This window comes from Macaca nemestrina, chromosome 12, assembly GCF_043159975.1.
Source record: "Macaca nemestrina isolate mMacNem1 chromosome 12, mMacNem.hap1, whole genome shotgun sequence".
In the NCBI taxonomy this organism is placed as follows: Eukaryota; Metazoa; Chordata; class Mammalia; order Primates; family Cercopithecidae; genus Macaca; species Macaca nemestrina.
In genome coordinates this window covers 116,788,428-116,808,301 of record NC_092136.1, presented here as the reverse complement: position 1 = coordinate 116,808,301, position 19,874 = coordinate 116,788,428, and the positions used below count along the sequence as shown (strand labels likewise).

At 38.8% G+C, this 19,874-nt stretch overlaps 1 protein-coding gene across 8 annotated transcripts in view; it reads left to right on the top strand.

The window, feature by feature from the left end:
- LOC105476441 (SIK family kinase 3) overlaps positions 1-19,874 on the top strand; it is a 258,371-nt gene that overhangs the window by 118,739 nt on the left and 119,758 nt on the right. Inside the window, exon 1 of one of the 8 annotated variants that reach the window (XM_011732410.3) lies at positions 4,246-4,366. The exons of the other annotated variants lie outside the window; for them this stretch is intronic. The gene's annotated coding sequence lies outside the window, so the exon portion shown is untranslated. Of the gene's footprint in view, positions 1-4,245; positions 4,367-19,874 lie in introns of those variants that run through there. 8 annotated transcript variants of the gene reach the window in all.

Below are 19,874 nucleotides of genomic sequence, written 5' to 3'. Positions count from 1 at the left end.
ATTTTTTATTTTTAATTGCCTTATGTTATATGTTTGATTTTTGTAAACGCCTCAGTCCTTTTTAAAAAGAAATAGTTGGAATATAAACATATACTCTCATTAATTAATAAATCAGCTAGATGACTAGTCCAAACTGTTATTCCATTATCATTCTCTGCCCTGTAACTTATTTTACTTCTTTCTTAGTTATATTTACCTGTTGTTATTTTGCTAATTTGATAGTTTATTGTCAAAACAATTTTTAATATTTGTCTATTGACTTTTTTTAAAATTGAAAAAATTCTCCTAATCCACAATCAGAAATCTTTTCATTTGATTCATTAACAGTTACTAAAACACCACAACTAGGTTCTGGGTCCTAGGCCCTGTAGGGGTGCTCACACAGCTTTACTAAACACCAGCCTTAGCAGAGGAAGATGACTGTCAATATCTGGAATATCAAGAACTAGAAGAAGCAAGATAATGTGGTCCTAGCATACAGATAAATGGGATAGATTCAAGAATTCAGAAATAAAACCTTTCATTTATAGTCATTTGACTTTTGTTAAGTCTACGGAGATAATTCATTGGAGAAAGAAGAGTCTTTCAATCAAACAGTGGTGAAATAAGTGTATATCCATGTTCAAAAGAAAGAAGTTGGACCTTTGCTTTACACCATACACAGAAATTAACTTCAAATGGACCACAAAACTCTCTAAGAGTTTTCATAGAGTTTTATAGTTTTAGCTCTCACATTTATGAAGAGAAGAAAACATACGAGCAAATCTTTCTGATTTGGAGTTAGGCAGTGGTTTCTTAAATAGACTGCCAAAAGCAGAAGGGACAGAGGGAAAAATAGATAAATGGACTACATCAAAATTAAAAACTTTTGTTCTGCAGACAATACCATCAGAAAAGTGAAGACAACCCACAGAATGGAAGAAAATGTTTGCAAATCGTACATCTGATAAGGGACTTGTATCTGGAACATATAAAAACTCTAATAACTTAACAGTAAAAAGATTAATAATTTAAAATAGAGGAAAGATTTCAGTGTGTAATGCCCCTCAAGATGTATACAGTTGGTCAACAAACACACGGAAAGATTCTCAACATCATTAAGTCATTAGGAAAGTGCAAATAAAATCCACAATGAGATACCACGTATCCACTAAGATGGCTGTAATAAAAAAAGATGGACAATAACAAGTGTTGGTTAGGATATGTGGGAAGTAGAACTTTCTGGCATTGCTGGTGAGAGAGAATATAAAATGATGCAGCAGTTTTGTTATTTCTTCAAAATGTTTAATGTTCCAAAAAATGTTAAATGTGGAATTACCATATAACCCAGCAGTTCCAACTGCTAGGCTTAAACCCAAGATCAGTGAAAACACATTCACATAAAAATGTTATCAATGTTCATGGCAGCATTATTCATAATAGCCAAAAAGCAGAAACAACCAAAATGTCTATCAACTGAAGAATGGATAATTAAAATTAATATATCCATACAATGGAATATTATTTGGCAATAAAAGTAATGAAGTACTGATACATGCTACCAGGTGAATGCCCCTTGAAAACATTATGCCAAGTAAAAGAAGCAAATCACGAAAGGACCACATATTATATGATCTCATTGAGATGAAATATTTAGTATAGGCAAATTTATAGAAAGAAAGTGGATTAGTGGTTGCCTAGGGCTGGTGGAGGGATAGGAGTGGGGGAACGATGAGTGACAGCTAAACAGGTATGAGGTTTCTTTTAGTCGGAACAAAAATATTCAGTTAGATTGTGATGGTTGCACTATCCTGTGAATATACAAAACACACTGAATTTTACACTTTACATTGGTGAATTGCTTGGTGTGTGAATAATATCTCAGTAAAGCTGCTTTTTTTAAAATAAAGAACTAGAAGACAAGAAAAGCAGGGAAATTCTTGCTGAGGAGAAATACTAATATGATTATTTGTCTTGTTAATGAATTTCATGTCCTCGCTCTGGCTAAATAATTTGTGAATTTTTTAAAAAGTCTACTTTCAGAAAGAGTTTCAGGTGTCTTTAACAGATCAGTAGATTAAAACATATTTAAAAGAATTAGGGCCAGATAGTGTAGGGAAGAAGAGAGATGGATACTATTTTACCAGAAAACTTAGGCTAACTAGAGCTACCACAGTTCACTTAGCTTTTGCTTTCTGGCAGTACAGGCAAACAAAAAAACATGAATTCCTTAACTAATATTATTAAATAAAAGGAAAAAATCCAATTGAGAAAACCTATTTCCCAGCACCATACTGCAAGTCAAAACTTAATAGCCTGTTACTTGATATCAGGTTCACAAAACTATGTCTAAAAGAAAAATTCTTCAATAATAAATTTTTTAAAAAATTCCAAGGCCAGGTACAGTGGCTTATACCTGTAATCCCAGCACTTTGGGAGGCCACGGCAGATCACTTAAAGCCAGGAGTTTGAGTCCAGCCTGGACAATATAACAAGACACTGTCTCTACAAAAACAAACAAACAAACAAACAGAAACCACTATGGGGGCACATGCCTGTAGTCTCAGTGGCTGGGGAGGAGCCCTTGAGGCCAGGAGGTTGAGGCTGTAGTGAACTGTGATCATGCCGCTGCACTCCAGCCTGGGTGACAAAAACCCTGTTTCAAAAGGGGGAGAAAAAGGGGTTCCAAAGTGTTCTTTATATGGAAATCCATTTTGACTCTGGATATAGGTCTAGTGAGTCTAGTGAAGAATGTTGTTTGTTAAGCGTTCTGGTTACTTGAACTGACAGCAGAAAGTTGTTTTTTGTTTGTTTTGTTTTGTTTTGTTTTGTTTTGTTTTTGAGATGGAGTCTAAGTCTGTTGCCCAGGCTGGAGTGCAGTGGCGTGATCTTGGCTCACTGCAACCACGGCTTCCCAGGTTCAAGTGATTCTCCTGCCTCAGCCTCCAGAGTAGCTGGGATTACAGGTGTGCGCCACCACACCTGGCTAATTTTTTGTATCTTTAGTAGAGAGGGGGTTTCACCATCTTGGCCAGGCTGGTCTTGAACTCCTGACCTCGTGATCCATCCGCCTCAGCCTCCCAAAGTGTTGGGATTACAGGCATGAGCCACTGCGCCCGGCCAGAAAGCTGTTGTTTAGTCTGGTATCTCCAACATTAAATAGAAGTTTCCTAACAAAACAATTTAAGACTGAATTTGAATGTAGTGCCAGAAGAGCAGAGCATTCCATTTTGATGTTTGAAATTAACTATTTTAGAATAGCTTTAGATGTATAGAAAAATTGCAGATATAGTACAGAGGTCCCAAATACCCTACGGTCAGTTTTCTCTATTCTTACTATCTTATAGTAATATGATACATTTGTCATAATTAATAGACCAATATTAGTACATCCTTTTTAACTAAAGTTCGTACTTCACTCAAACTCCCTTAGTTTTTACCAGAGTGTCCTTTTTCTGTGTCAGGGTCTTGTCCAGGATACCACATGCCATTTAGTCGCCGTGTCTCCTTAGGCTTCTCTTAGCTGTGACAGTTTCTCAGTCTTTTCTTGTTTTTGATGACCTTAATAGTTTTGAGTAGTACTGGTCAGGTATTTTGTAGAATACCCCTCAGTTGGAATTTGTCTGATGTCTTTGCCATGATTAGATTGGGATTACAAGTTTTGAGTGGTAAGATAACCAAGGTAAAGTGCCATTTTCATTACATCGTACCAAGGGAACGTAATATCAACATGACTTTTTACTGTTGATGCTAACCTTGATCACCTGGTTCAGCTAACCTTGATCACCTGGTTCAGGTAGTGTTTGTCAAGTTTTTTTCACTGTAAAGTTATTTCTCCCCCCGCCCATCCCCTTTCATAATATACTATCTGGAAGGAAGTCATTAGATGCACATGCTTTTGATAGCATTTTGTGCAATCGAAAAAAGTAATTTTGTTTGGTAAACTAAGGAGCCTGACATGTTTACTTTTCCAGTGGAGAGCTTACCTATGTTTACACAAGAGTTTGCTGGATTCTCTACAAGTAAGGCTAAAGCAAAACTTTTTTCAAGAAAGAGCTTTAGTTTTGTTCATATGCTTGAACTCTTGCCTGAAACTGCTATAGTTCTGTACTATAAATTATGGAAGAGATTTCCTTGGCCTAGAATTTCTTGGAGATGAGAGTTGCCTACCTTATAAAGAACTATGAGCTGTTAGTTTTCTATTACTATGTAGCAACCTGCCACAAATTTAGCAGCTTGAAGCAGCACACATTTACTCTCTTACAGTTTCCATGGGTCTTGAGTCCTGCCTGGCATGGCTTAGCTGAGCCCTCTGCTCAGGGTCTCAGAAGGCTGTACAGTATTAGATGGACTGCATCGTCACCTGGAGGCTTAACTGGGAAAGAAGGTACTTACAAGATCGTTCACATTATTGGTAGAATTGCTTTATAAGTGAGGATCCCAGCGTTTTGCTGGCTGTTGGCTGGAGGTCCTAGAGAGACTGGTCCTAGAGAGACAGCCCACAGTTCTTTGATGCCACCCACAGTTCCTTTTCCTGTGGGCTTCTCTAACATGGCCATTTACTTCATTAAGCTCTCTAGCTCCACTTGGAAGAAAGGGAGGATATTACATAAAGGCATGAATAGGTCTGTCATTATGTGTGTGTGTGAGAATCATTGGGGGCCAGTCATCGTGGGGTCACACATAACATGACTTCTTTTATTTTTATTTTTAATTTTTTGTGGGTACATAGTAGGTGTATATATTTCATAATAGACTTCTGAAGAGAATATTTAATTTTGAGTAGGACTGCATCCAGTAAGTCTGTCTTGATGAAAATTAGTCACAGAGTACATCCCAAATGTTAGTTTAACCTTATAGAGCTGGTTATAGTAAAAAGAATAAACTTACTTTTAAAAATAATTGGTACAAGGTTAAATGAAGATAGGTAAAGATGTTCAATGGAGCATACCAGCTGGGGATGAAGAAAGAAGTTGGAGGATAGGTGAAATACTGTGATATGTTTTCCTAGTTTGAAAATTTTGCTAAAGTCTGATGCTGTCGGTCATCTGTTCTTTTATTAGTCAATTATCTGTGTTTATATTTAACAACTAATTACCATAAATTTGAGTTTTGAGAAGCACCAAAACATAATGTAGTGAAGGACTCAGGTTCTTGAACTCGACTGTCTGGCTTCAAATCCTGCCTCTGCCATTCAGTACTGTGTATCCAGGGCACATAAAACTTCACTGTTGTGTGCCTCAGAAACATCTGTAAAATGAGAATAATAGTACCTATTTTGTGTGGGGTAAGAGTTAATGCCTTTAATTATCATTACATTTTTTTCAAGTGTGGTAAAGGTGTCATGGTTATGTTTAGAAAAAGAGAGGGACTCCTGTTTGAGGTATATTGAAGTAGTTACAGATGAAATGATATGGTGATTGAGATTTTGGAGAAACTTGGTAGAGGTATAGATAAACCAATTGACTATAAAGTAATAATTCTTGAAGCTGATTGATGCTTTAATTATTTTTTACTGTCTACTTTTGTTTATATTTGAAAATTTTCATTACAAAAAGTAACAAAAAAATTTAGTGCATTGGCATATATTAGCTGCTCAGTATATTTTACCTATTCTTACTATGCTTATGTTTAATATATTAGAATTAACTAGTCTAAAACGAAAAATATAAAACAAACTAAAATTGACTCTTTGACTTTCTCATTTCTAAGCGCGAAATTTGATCATGGAAACATCGTCAAATTTGGCTGACACTGGATTATGCAACATTTCTTAGACTTGGATTCTTGGTTCTGTGTTCATGTCTTTCTGGTGTGGTTGTAATTTACGGTTTAATTAATTTGACCTACTTGTTGCCCGCTTCACATTCCGTTTAATTTAGTCTGCCATTGTTTGTTCTGTAAGTGGGATGGAAATTAATGTCAATATTATTATTTAGTGTTCCTAGTTTTAGCAGTAGGAAACATTGACTTTACCAATAGTGAAAATATTAGCAAATGCCAAGGCTTTTCTGGGCAAACAGTGGTGTTATGCTTTAGTTTAATGTATTTAATTGAGGAAAGAAACACTTATTCACCAAGGTTATCTCAAATGTGGTAAATGCATTTTTCTGCTTATTATCATATGGTCATACATTGTATAACACTGTAAAACTAGATGACTTAGGGCTAGGCGTGGTGACTCATGCCAGTAACCCCAGTGCTTTGGGAGCCTGAGGTGGGAGGATTGCTTGAGGCCAGGAGTTCCAGATCAGCCTGGGCAAGAGAGCAAGTCCCCTTTTCTTAAAAAAATTAATTTAGCTGGGCATGGTAGTACGCGCCTGTAGTCCTAACCACTCAGGAGGCTGAGGCGGAGGATTGCTTGAGGCCAGCAGTTTGAGGTTCCAGTGAGCTATTATCATATCATTGCACTCCAGCGTGGTCAACAAGCAAGACCCTGTCTCTAAAAGAAATAACAAATACAGCCGGGCATGGTGGCTCGTGCCTGTTATCCCAGCACTTTGGGAGGCTGAGGCAGGAGGATTGCCTGAGCCCAGGAGTTTGAGAGCAGCCTGGACTATAGCGAGACCTCATCTTTACAAAAATAAATAAGTAAGTAATAAACAGATAAGAGAAAATAAAAGAATAATAACTAAAACTAAATGGCCTGATTTCTTTAACTATCCAAGATTGAGGGTTATATGACTAGTAGTGATTCTGATTTATGTGAATGAACTCTTAAGAACTTAAATGTCAATTTGAAAACTTAAAAAAGTCAAAACCTGAGTCTCCCAGAGTTTGAATTAGGAATTGGCACAGTGAGAACCTTATCTTGATAACTCTGCTTGCCTGCTTTCTCTCTCTCTCTCTCTCTCTCTCTCTCTCTCTCTCTCTCACTCAGTCTCTTTCTTTTTTATAGTCAGGGTCTCACTCTGTCACTTAGGCTAGGAGTGTAGTGGATTGATCACAACTCACTGCAGCCATGACCTCCGGAGCTCAAGCAGTTCTTCTTCCCCAGCCTCCCAAAATGCTAGGACTACAGGCACATGTTGACATGCCCGACCAATTAAAAATTTTTTTTTGTAGAGACAGGATTCCACTGTGTTGCCCAGGCTGGTCTGAAGCCCCTGGGCTGAAGCAGTCATCTCACCTTGGCCTCTCAAAGTGCTGAGATTGCAGGTGTGAGCCACTGTGCCCAGCCGATACCTCTGCTTTCAAGTCATGTAATAGATGAAAACATTGAGGATTAAAGGGGTAAAGTGATTTTCCCAAGGTCACAAACATATCTTAGAGATATAGCTGGAAATTGAACTCTCAATCTCAGCACCCACTCCGTTCCTCTTTTTGCTGTCACGATGATTTCAAAACTGTTCTGCAGAGCCCTAGGCTTCTAAAAAGTTTTGTCTGTCTCTGAACCCTCTACTCAAGTTTAACCAGGATGGGTACTCTTTTTTCTCTCTTATGTATTAGGGTTTGTATGTGATTTTGTTCAGAGGGAAAAAGTTTCTACTGCTGTATATGATCATTTTTATATCCTTCCTGCACACTGAGTTCCTTATTCTGTGCTGTTTTCTACCCAGAAAAGTATATTTGATTCATTGAAAAAAAAATCCCATTTTTTTTTTTTACTTAGTTTCAAAAAATGCCAGCTTGATCTCTTAGTTTCAAAAAATGCCAACTTGATCTATCAAGAAACCTGTGACCCAGAGGCCTCAGGAAAATTGCACAAAGACTTTTAAATATGGAGGGATAATTGGTTTTTGTACGACATTATCAATTAACATTTTACTTCCTTCTAGCTCTCTATATTTTCATTTTCTCATCTCATAAATCGCATTCCTTGTGATTTTTTGGTGGGGAGGTGTTACTTATGGTCTCTTATTTTCCTAAAACAGTATTTATGCAAATGTGTCTCTTTTTTTTGTTTTTTTTTTTGTTTTTTTTTTTGAGACGGAGTTTTGCTCTGCTACCCAGGCTGGAGTGCAGTGGCGCCATTTTGGCTCACTGTGAGCTCCGCCTCCCGGGTTCACACCATTCTCTTGCCTCGGCCTCTCAAGTAGCTGGTACTACAGGTACCTGCCACCACACCCAGCTACTTTTTTGTATTTTTAGTAGAGATGGGGTTTCACCATGTTAGCCAGGATGCTCTCTATCTCCTGACCTCGTGATCCGACTGCCTCGACCTCCCAAAGTGCTCACAGGCGTGAGCCACCACACCCGGCCATCTGTGTATCTTAAGTGAAACTATTTCTGATACCTGGAGATTCTTTTGGTTCTCATTGGCAATGAATTAGGGATCATGTTAATTGGCTTAAAAGTAGTGTTGTCATTAAGACATAAAAGAGGGGCTAATAGTATAATAGTTTGATTTTACTTAAATTATGGATGTTTTTAATGGTTTTAAAAAACCCTCAATGTTATTAACTATACTCAATACTTTAATGAATTGATACACAGTTACGACAATTTCCTTTACATAAAATCCTTGATTTTACCTTAGCATCTTTTTGAAATTCTACACTTGTACTCTAATGCAAATTTAGGACCATCAGAGAAGGTCAGTATTTAGAACGTCTGTAATCCCGCTGCAGGAATCCCAAACAATCTTGTTCAATGTTAACTCTGTTATATTAAGCATATACTTCATGTAGCTTTCTTTTGACATCTAATGTGGCTATGTCTAACCCATATAATAATTTTATATTTCAGTGGAACATTCTCAGTTTTTTCTATGGCAGTGTTGTTTATCAGTTGTCCCCTTACCACCTTTAAAATAAATATCAGAAATTTGGCCGGGCACCGTAGCTCACGCCTGTAATCCCAGCACTTTGGGAGGCGAAGGTGGGTGGATCACGAGATCAGGAGTTTGAGACCAGCCTGGCCAGCATGGTGAAACCCTGTCTCTACTAAAAATACAAAAAATGAGCCAGGCATAGTGGCACACGCCTGTAGTCCCAGCTTCTCAGGAGGCTGAGGCAGGAGAATTGCCTGAACCCAGGAGGTGGAGGTTGCAGTGAGCCAAGATGGCGCCACTGTACTTCAGCCTGGGAGACAGAGCAAGACTCCATCTCAGAAAACAAACAAAAAAAACAAACAACAAAAACCCCAGAAATTTAAGAATTAATTAATGTTTACTATTAGACTTCCAGAGATTGATTTAAGTTACTTAAATTACACTATTCATCACATGAAATGCAAACATTCATTAAGGGAATAACATTTGTTTGACTTGAAAATGTGATGATTACTAAATATAAGGAACTCGTTGAAACTGGAATAAATGCAAAAGCTATCACACAAAACATTCCATTTTGAGGGAATCCCAGAGGGGCATTATCTGTCATCTCTGGTAGTGTGCACCTATCCTTAGGAAAACCCCTTGGAAGGTAGTTTATGCCGTGTTCCTGATGGGCCCGGGGAGGCTGGCTTCTTCCTCCAGGCTGCTCAGGGACGATAGCCTGGTATCATAAACATCCAGACTAGAAATGCATGATTACACAGCAGTGCACCTCTTGACAAACAATGAGCACACTGCTGACATCTGAGGATGCATTACAAGTGAGACTTTCAGAAATAGGAGGATGCAATGCTTTCTGAAAACAGATATTGCTTCCTGTTTTTCTTTAGTTTTCATTGTCAAATAATTGGGAGATGTCAAGAGATGAGGGATTTAGGACAATTTTTCAGCTGTTTTCTGTTTCCTTGGTTCACTCACCTTCTACTTCACACAGACTGTGTTATTAGTCCTTGGGGGCATATTAATGTAATTTAAAACATGAACTGTTGCTGATTTTGTTCAACAGGAACAGCACTACCATTGTAAGGTTAGCAAGATACCCACTATAATAAATCTCCATAGGGGAAGTTTAAGAAAATTATGTTATGCCAGTTGAGTTCAGCTCTCTTTTCAGCTGGAGCTTTAAGTCTTTGAGCGTTCTAGGTTCTACATCTAAATGTGCTTAACAGTGCACAGGCTTCTTGACAAATGCTGTTCTTGGGAAGAGTACAGTCCTGTGAGTCTGTGTGATTTTTACCTGTGAATTGGCATTCCAGGAAAGAGTAGCATGTACTCATTAAGAAAATTCATCTCGAGGCGGGCGCGGTGGCTCAAGCCTGTAATCCCAGCACTTTGGGAGGCCGAGACGGGCGGATCACGAGGTCAGGAGATCAAGACCATCCTGGCTAACACGGTGAAACCCCCTGTCTACTAAAAAAATACAAAAAAACTAGCCGGGCGAGGTGGCGGGCGCCTGTAGTCCCAGCTACTCGGGAGGCTGAGGCAGGAGAATGGCGTAAAAACCCGGGAGGCGGAGCTTGCAGTGAGCTGAGATCCGGCCACTGCACTCCAGCCTGGGCCACACAGCGAGACTCCGTCTCAAAAAAAAAAAAAAAAAAGAAAATTCATCTTGAAATTTATTCAGCTTTTTGTCTCCTTACAACCTCTTATTTAGGCCATATTGCCAAGTTATTTCCTCCTGTCTTTTTGTCCTGGGACTAAAATTTCTTTTCTTTTCTTTTTCTTTTTTTTTTTTTTTTTTTTTTGAGACGGAGTCTCGCTGTGTCACCCAGGCTGGAGTGCAGTGGCCGGATCTCAGCTCACTGCAAGCTCCGCCTCCCGGGTTTTTACGCCATTCTCCTGCCTCAGCCTCCCGAGTAGCTGGGACTACAGGCGCCCGCCACCTCGCCCGGCTAGTTTTTTGTATTTTTTAGTAGAGACGGGGTTTCACCGTGTTAGCCAGGATGGTCTCGAACTCCTGACCTCGTGATCCGCCCGTCTCGGCCTCCCAAAGTGCTGGGATTACAGGCTTGAGCCACCACGCCCGGCCTATTTTTTTTTTTTGAGACAGAGTCTCGCTCTGTCGCCCAGGCTGGAGTGCAGTGGCACTATCTTGGCTCACTGCAACCTCCACCTTCCTGGTTCAAGCAATTCTCCTGCCTCAGCCTCCCAAGCAGCTGGGACTACAGGCCCACACCACCACGCTTGGCTAATTTTGTGTGTGTGTGTGTTTTTAGTAGAGACGGGGTTTCACCATATTGGCCAGACTGATCTTGAACTCCTGACCCCAGGCAATCCACCCACCTCAGCCTCCGAAAGTGCAAAATTTCATTTTTTATAGTTTAATTTCCCACCATAACTTTTACATTTTTCTTTGTAAATAACTACTTCTTTTTTTAAATTTCAAAACATTTCTGTAACAGTTACAGGTTGAACACCCCTAATTCAAAAATAAAAAATGTCCCCAAATCTGAAACTCTTTGAGTGCCGACATGACACCATGTGGAAAATTCTGTGCATAAGCACTTAATACAAACTTTTAAAAAATGCACAAGATTATTTAAAATATTGTGTAAAATTACCTTCAAGCTATGTGTATAAGGTGTATATGAAACATAATGTTTTGGATAAGGGATATTCAACCTGTATTGTTATTCTTACTATTTTTATAGTTTTATTTTTTGAAACAGGGTCTCCCTCTTGCCCAGGCTGGAGTACAGTGGCATGATCACAGCCCACTGTAGCCTTGATCTCTTGGACTCAAACCATCTTCCCACCTCAGTCTCCTGAGCACTAGGACTACCGGCATATGCCATCATGGCTGGATACTTTAAAAAAAATTTTTGTAGAGATGGGGGTCTTGCTGTGTTGCACAGGCTTGTCTCAAACTCCTGGGATTACAGCATGAGCCACCGGGCCTGGCCTATTTTGTCATTATATCACTTTCTTAGATAATGTTCTTTGGTTGCCACTTTAAACTATTAGAACTGCCTTGTTAAACCATTTAGCTTTTGCCCTTTTCTTCCCCATATCCCTAATACGTTTCTGCCCAATCCTTTCTCTCTGTTCACAGCGTTTCCTGTTTGTCCTAAATTCTCTTTCTGCCCGTCGTCTTCTTTCCTGCTCTTCCCTCTTTTTTTTTTTTTTTTTTGAGACGGAGTCTTGCTCTGTCGCCCAGGCTGGAATGTAGTGGTGTAATCTCGGCTCACTGCAACCTCCACTTCCCAGGTTCAAGCGATTCTCCTGCCTCAGCCTCCCAAGTAGCTGGGACTACAGGCATGCACCACCATGCCTGGCATATATATATATATATATTTATAGTAGAAATGGCTTTTTTCCAATATTAGACAGGCTGGTCTTGAACTCCTGACTTCAAGTGATCTGCCCCCTTCAGCCTCCCAAAGTGCTAGGATTACAGGTGTGAGTCCTGCACCTGACCTCTTCCGTCTCATTTTTTAGGGCTTTGAGGCATCCTTTTCAACAGCTCCTTAGCCTTCAAATTAAGCCATCAATCCCATTCTGAGTATCTCCCTCTTAAACTTGTGCAATTTGGTCAATCTGAAATAAACACTTGAGACTAGAAAATTGAATACCTATATTTTGTAAATAATCCTGACTGGGCTTCATTTTTATTGTCAACTCTGTCTTTTCCTCCACTCTTCAAAAAAATTTTTTTTTTTGTTGAATACATTTAAGGGATAAACCTGTAGGACAAGAGTTGATTTAACTATAAAACATTGTTGGCACTTTGCAACGATAAGTATCATGTCAGTATGTCTGAGAGAGTTGCTCATAATATTGGAGACACCCATAGGCCTCTGTTTTCTGAGAGGGTGAATGTCAACCATATGGGAATTACTGGAACTGAGAAATCATTTTCTTTTTGTCTTTAAAAATTTCTCTTCTATGTCTTGAATTTCAAGTAATCATAGAAAACTTGCTTTGCTTCAGATACCATTTACTAATTTTGCACAGTATGCCATTTTCCAACTTATTTTCCCACTTTTAGTAAACTTTCCATTCTCTATCCAGACATTGGAAATGCATGAACTGTTTTACAGTCACCATTCAGTACAGCCTAGAGGGCAGAGAAATAAAAGTTCAACCGCTCACCTAAAAAGCACTATACATTTATTATTATTATTATTATTATTATTATTATTATTATTAAGATGGAGTTTCGCTCTTGTTGCCCAGGCTGGAGTGCGGCTGCGTGATCTAGGCTCACTGCAACCTCTGCCTCCTGGGTTCAAGCGATTCTCCCTGCCTCAGCCTCCCAAGTAGCTGGGATTACAGGTGCCCACTACCACGCCTGGCTAATTTTTGTATTTTTAGTAGAGGCGGGATTTCACCATATTGGCCAGGCTGGTCTCAAGCTCCTGACCTCAAGTGATCTGCCCACCTCGGCCTCCCAAAGTGCTGGGATTACAGGCATGAGCCACCGTGCCCAGCCCGCTATACATTTTAAAGTATAGTTGTTAACTACTTTCTGTGGAGTTATTGAAAGCTGCCTGACCCTTATCTTTGCTGGCCATGTTGAGTCCTTTTGTCTCAAGTTGGCTAGCATCCTTGCATCCCTGCCATTCCTTAGTCTTGACAGCTGCATATTTTCCCAGAAACAGTTGTGATTGGTGTGTATGATGAATAGACTAACCTGTTCTTTTCAAATATATGTCCCTGTTTTGCCGCTTAGTTCTTGATTTGACTAATTGTTTCAAGCTGAAATATAGACTTCAATTAAAAAATTGGAAGCCAGGTGTGGTGGCTCTTGCCTGTAACCCCAGAACTTTCGGAGGCTGAGGTGGGAGGATCCATTGAGACCACCCTGGGCAACATAGTGAGACCTCGTCACTACAGAAAATTTAAAAAAATATATTATCCAGGTGTGATAGTGTGTCCCTGTAGTCCCAGCTACTCAGAAGGCTGAGGTGAGAGGATAGCTTCAGCCCAGAAGGTTGAGGCTGCAGCAAGCTATGGTCATGTCACTGCACTCCAGCCTGGGCAATGGTACAGATGTTAGGATCTTCCCAAGAATGTGGCCAGCCTACATCCTGACCTTGATCATGCGGCATGTTATTAATCATGGCCATTTAATGTGTAACAGGTTGCATTCAAGAGTCTAGCTTGTGTTGGTTTGGGGTTCTTTTAGATTTGTTTTCTGATGACAATTGTATTTTTTAGTAAATTTTAAATGAAAATGTTTTTTCATTAAGACTGATTCCAAAGGTACTTAAGTTCCTTTCTAGCCAGCCATTCTTGGCTGGGTCCTGTGCAAGCATTATGCCCTATAGAAAAAGAAAACTGAGTGACTGTTTTCTCAGTTCTCCCAAACACGGTACTATTCTAGATGCATTGAAGAGAATTCATTTCATTACATACAGTGATGCTTTAAGGGCAGTTGTTCTCAGAGTTTGATTCAGGGACCCCATAGTCTCCAATACTGTTTCAGTGGGTCCCCTAGGTCAAAACCTTTTTTATAAAAATGCCACAACATTATTTTCACTTTTCATTCATACTTTCTCACAATTATAAAATAGAGATTTCTAGAGACTATGCTGTGTGTGATGCTGCAGTTACTCTGATGACCAAGGAGATGTGTGGTTGTATACACTTGTCTCTTAAATTTTTGTCTTAATTTCTGATTTGTAATTTGATTTCTAAGCAGATGTTGAAAGATATTACTCACATAATCAAAACTTCTTTGAAGGTTCTCCTAACTTTTAAGAGAAGGAGTCCTGAGACCAAACAGTTTGGGAACTGCTGTCTTAAGGCTGCAAGACTTAATTCTCTGAAAGAAACCCTCCTGGGAATGGCTGCACACAAGGGCAGTGTAGTAAACCAGTCAGTTGCTCAAAAGACATTTTAAAAATTGAATTAAATTGAGCTCCTAGAATATAACTTTTGAGGTCCTCGTTTGAGATTTTCTCCCAAGGCAGTGTTTTGAGCATTGAGAGCCTTGTAACTTGGGCCAAGTTTCTGTGAGATAGATAGTTGGCAATTCTCAATATCAAGTCAATGATTTCAGAAGTCATTTTCAAGGAATACCTCCTTTAACTGGTAGATTAATTATGTAGCTTATTGGCATTATCTAGATCAGTGCCATCCAATAGAAAGAGGGCCACGTGTATTATTTATAATTTTTAAATAATCATATTAAAAAGGTAAAAAGGTGAAATTAGTTTTAATATCTTTTGTTTAGCCTAGTATATCTAAAATATTATAATTTCTACATGTAATCAATATAAAAATGTATCAGGGAGATAGTTTAATTCTTTTTTATATTACTATCTTTGAAATCTGGTATATATTTTACATTTATAGCACATCAGTCTGGATAGTTACATGTGACTGGTACCTACTGTATTACCCTTTACAGATCTAGACCATAAAATAGTTGCAGAGCTGAGCTGAGAATGTTCTAGAGTAGATAAGCATTGTCATAAAAACAGAGAATAAAAATTTTGCTACAGAAGTTAGTATAAAAACATAACCCCACTGAAAAAAGCTTACAATGATGAAATGTTTGATGTCTGCCTAAATTTTAAAGACATTTCTAAGAGAAATAGAGCTCTTTCCTTAAATTAAAAAAAATAAGCTTTTCTTCAAACTATAATATTTTCTCTTTCCTTCTAAAAAGCATACAGTCTGCTCACTATATTCTTTGAGGTTACTGTCTGTTCATCTGCATACCAGTGCAAGGCGATGCTGTTTCTCATTTGGGAAGAATTTGAGCCCTTGTGATCTTTGCATTTCCCTCCTAAGTAGTCCTTTCTTGAACTGTCCATTTGTCCTGGCATATCCCTGAATCCCTACTATCTACTATAGGGCATTTATTTCTGATGGGGAAGCGTGGTTTGTTTTGATCTTAATGCTGAACTGTCCCTTAGTTCATTGTATTTTACTCTGTTGCCTTATCTTGCTTGCAAATATGGTGTCAGAATATGCAAGTGAATTATTGCCTGTTGTGAAGAAACCACTATTTTTTTCAGCTTCATTCACTATGAACATTATTGTGCTTACAAAAATGAGTTGACTTAAAAAGAACTGTGTTTTTTAGAGGTGAGAACTAAAAGGGGGAAATAGTAATTTTTCCTCTTATAGAATGAATAATAAAGAACTATGACTTTAAATTTGGCATGATCTAAATTTAATTTTTTTCCTACCACATGCCAATTGAAAAAGAAGAATTTGTTGAATGGGAATGTCTTGAGTAGGGAAATTAAGGACTCTCACAATCTGTATCTCTTTAGTAGCATAGTTGACACAGTGTGATGTTTAATTAGTATTAGAATATCAATTTACAAAATCATGCTCTTTGGAAGATAAAAGAATTCTGTGTAGAACAGGCAAACTGAGGAAATACATGGTCTCTTGGTAACATGTTGGAAGTTTTCTTCTTTATTTGTTATAATTTTCATATGTAAGTACAATTAGGAGATTTATAGATTTTCAACCCCAATATAAAAACATTCTTTGGGAGTTTATCTTTTCTTTCCCTACTGATTTTTCTTTGTTGTGGACACATTCAATTTTTCAAGCAACTAGTGTGTACTTTACACCAAAACCTTTATTATATAGCCTTCAGTAATCTGTAGCTGTAAAACTCATACTCATTTATCTGTTTAGGTACTCTCAAAATAATCATACCGGTGTGCCAGCCACCTGCTCTCTGACTTGGCAGTTTCTGTGTTCCAACTTTATTTTTCTGCTTTTTAGAAAACTCCCACTTTCCAGTTTGCAGCTAAGGTAGGAGCTGAGTTCCTTTCTCTGTTAAGTGGTCTTATCAGGCAGTTATGCCATTGCCAAGCAGCAATAAGTTCCCTCCTCCCAGGTGTTAGCTAGTAGGTAGGGTTGGCAAGGGGGGCCTGGCCTGCTGTGAAGAAGTAGACCCCTGTCTCTCTGGCACAGCCCTCAGGGTCAGGTCTTACTGTGGATTCCATCCTATGGCTCACTGTGACTTTCCTGAATGGAATGCGTTTGTTTTTTTTTCCAGCTCTGTTCTTTCCATGTTCTTCCCACATCAGCTGGCGGCAGTCAGTTGGTTCTGAATGCTGCCCACAAATTGTTAGCTGTTTTGCTTCTTGGTCCCTCAATTTGCCCCTTGAATAAGGAATTGATGTGTTTCAGATCCAGGATTATGTTGCTTAGTGAAGCAAATCTAATCCTTGCCAAGGAATGCCTGAAGTTGAAGGCTTAATTCCAGAAGAAAATAAAATAACAACAGCAGTACCTGTAATTAACATATATTGCCTGTTTACTGTGCCAGGCATTATATTACTCAGGTCGCATGTATTAGCTTTGTTAATCCCCAACATCCCTTTAAAGTAGGTTCCATTGTTGCCCACATTTTACAGATAGGGAGCCATTGAAAAATTAAATAACCTGTTCTAGGTAATATATTAAGGGATAGTTCCAAGATTTTCAATCTAAGTAGCCTGACTTCAGAGTCCTTGCTTTCGACACTATATTCAACTGCTAGGTAAAGCTTCACTTTTTTTGTTTTGTTTTGTTTTGTTTTGTTTTGTTTTTGTTTTGGAGAAAGGGTCTCATTCTGTTGCACAGACTGCAGTGCAGTGGCATGATCATGGCTCACTTCACCCTTGCTAGGCTCAAGTGATCGCCTAGGCTCATGCAATCCTTCTGTCTCAGCCTCCTGAATAACTGGGACTACAGGCACACACTACCACACCTGGCTAATTTTTTTATTTTTTGTAGAGATGAGGTCTCACTTTGTTGCCCAGACTGGTCTTGAACTCGTGGCCTCAATCCATCCTCCTGCTTCGAACTCCCAAAGTGCTGGAATTACAGGCGTGAGTCACCGTGCCTGGCCCAAAGCTTCATTTTTCAATGTCTTCTAGAATCTGAACTCTCACTGAAAAGTAGACAGGATTTTGATGTTCTAATCTATTAAAACTTCTTTGTACGTGCCTTCTAAGAACAGATTATATTCAATGCAATTTTTCCTGAAAAGATGAAATACATTTCTTTTTAAAATTCATGTATATATGTATTATCTATTTATTACTGTACATATTTATGGGGTACATTTGATATTTTGCTACATGGATACAACATGTAATGATCAAATCAGGGTAATTAGGATATCCATTACCCCAAACATTTATCATTTCTTTGTGTTGGTAACATTTCAAATCTCCTTCAGCCATTTGGAAATATGTGATAAATTATGGTTAATTATAGCCAACAAAAGGCATTATTGTGAGTACAGATATTTCTTGACTTATGATGGGTTATGTCCCAGTAAACCCATTGTAAGTTGAAAATATGGTAAGTCAGAAATGCATTTAATTCACTCTATTGTTATTTACCCACATGATTGTGTGGCTGACTGGGAGCCACACAATCTCTGTTTACCATTATGAAGGTCCTATTGCTTCAGAATACAAATGAAATTTAGAGTAAGTGCCTTGTGAATCAGGGAGGCTCCGCTATATAACTCCCTGTGATCCAGTACTCTCTTGGAGGTGAAAGACTGCAAAAATTTTGTAAGTTAACCTTGAAGGCCACTCGCCTTTCCCCAGTTACGTTGTACATGCCATCAATTAGTAGGGGGTGGGCAGAGGTGGAAGATTTCAGGCACAGACCTTAGACAGTTGATGCCCTCTGTTATTAAGATAAATAAGTCCTGGCAGTTCTTCCCACCTTTTGCACATCATGGCATGCACAGAAAGTTGAGATTGGAGGTGATCCATTTTCGCTTGTAACCCATTTCCATCGCACCTGTTCGGAAGTTCTTTTTTTTTCTTTTGAGACAAGGTCTCATTCTGTTGCTGGCACGATCATAGCTCACTGCAACTTCAGCTCCCGGGATCAAACTGTCCTTCCACTTCAGCCTCCTGAGTAGCTAGGACTATAGACACATGCTACCATGCTCGGCTAATTTTTTAAAAAAATTTTTAGTAGGGATGGGGTTTCACCGTGTTGCCCATGCTGGTCTTGAACTCCTGGACTCAAATCAGTCTGCCCGTCTTGGCCTCCCAAAGTGCTGGGATTATAGCTGTTTGGCACCTCTGCTATGGGGATATGTCTGCAAGTTTCTAAGCTTGTTATATTTATGAAAGCATTCTGTACACTACAAGTGCCCTTCACATGTAAGATTTTATTAATAATGACTACTAAGACCCAGCTATTTGTTCTAGGAAGAGACATTGTGTACCATGATTTTTTGTTTTGTTTTGTTTTGTTTTGGGAGCTGTCCTGAGAGAAGCAGGAGATGCTAGACCAGTTGTGGCGTTAAGGTCTTGTATGTGATCGGGTGCAGTAATGAGGAGAAGTAGAAATGGAGGTGGTCAAGGGTTATATGGTCCAAGACTTATAGGAGACCAGGCAGCTGGTGAGATCCTCATTAAATTTTCTACCTTCTTCTCTGCCTATCCCAGTTCTCTCTGTAGTGAAATTCTGCTTTCTTTGTGAAGTCTTTCCCAGACTTTTTCGACCTTTTCTCCTATAGGTGAAGGTCATTCACCATCCTGTGTTCTGTTATTATATCTGGTGCATAGCTCCATTGATTGTACTACCAATGCTGCATTGTTTTCAGTTCCACATATCTTTTTTCCCTTTTAGACTGTGATCTCCTTGAAGTTTAGGCTATGTCTGATTAATCCTTATAGCTCCAGTCACACCCAGCTGGTTTCATCACACTCCCTCATTAGGCATGGCTTGAATGCTGTTTAAGTACAGCTGAAATTTATCTCCCTGTGCCATTCTCCCATGGGTCCTCATTTTAACACGTGAAGCAACTTCAAATAAAGTTACTTTTATGCCAGTCATTTATACATCTGAATAATCTGCCACGTATGGCTCCAAACAGTCTTTATTTCTCTGAGCTAAACATTTTTACTTTTGAAATTTTGTTTTCCTTTTTTTTTCCCCTCAGTAAGTACTGTATATGTTCCCTTTACCTCTCTGGTGCATAGAATCTTAGAATGTTAAGATTTGGAGAGGACTAGAGTTTGACTAGTCTGGGCTCTTCATCTAACCAGTATTGCTTCCATACTGATTAGGTAATTGAAACTGAGATATGGACATATTTTGGAGCAACATAAATATTTTAAGTATTTCACGGAGGAAGTTTAGATTTCGTAGATTTTTAAAAGTCCTTCGTCTTTCATTCTGCATT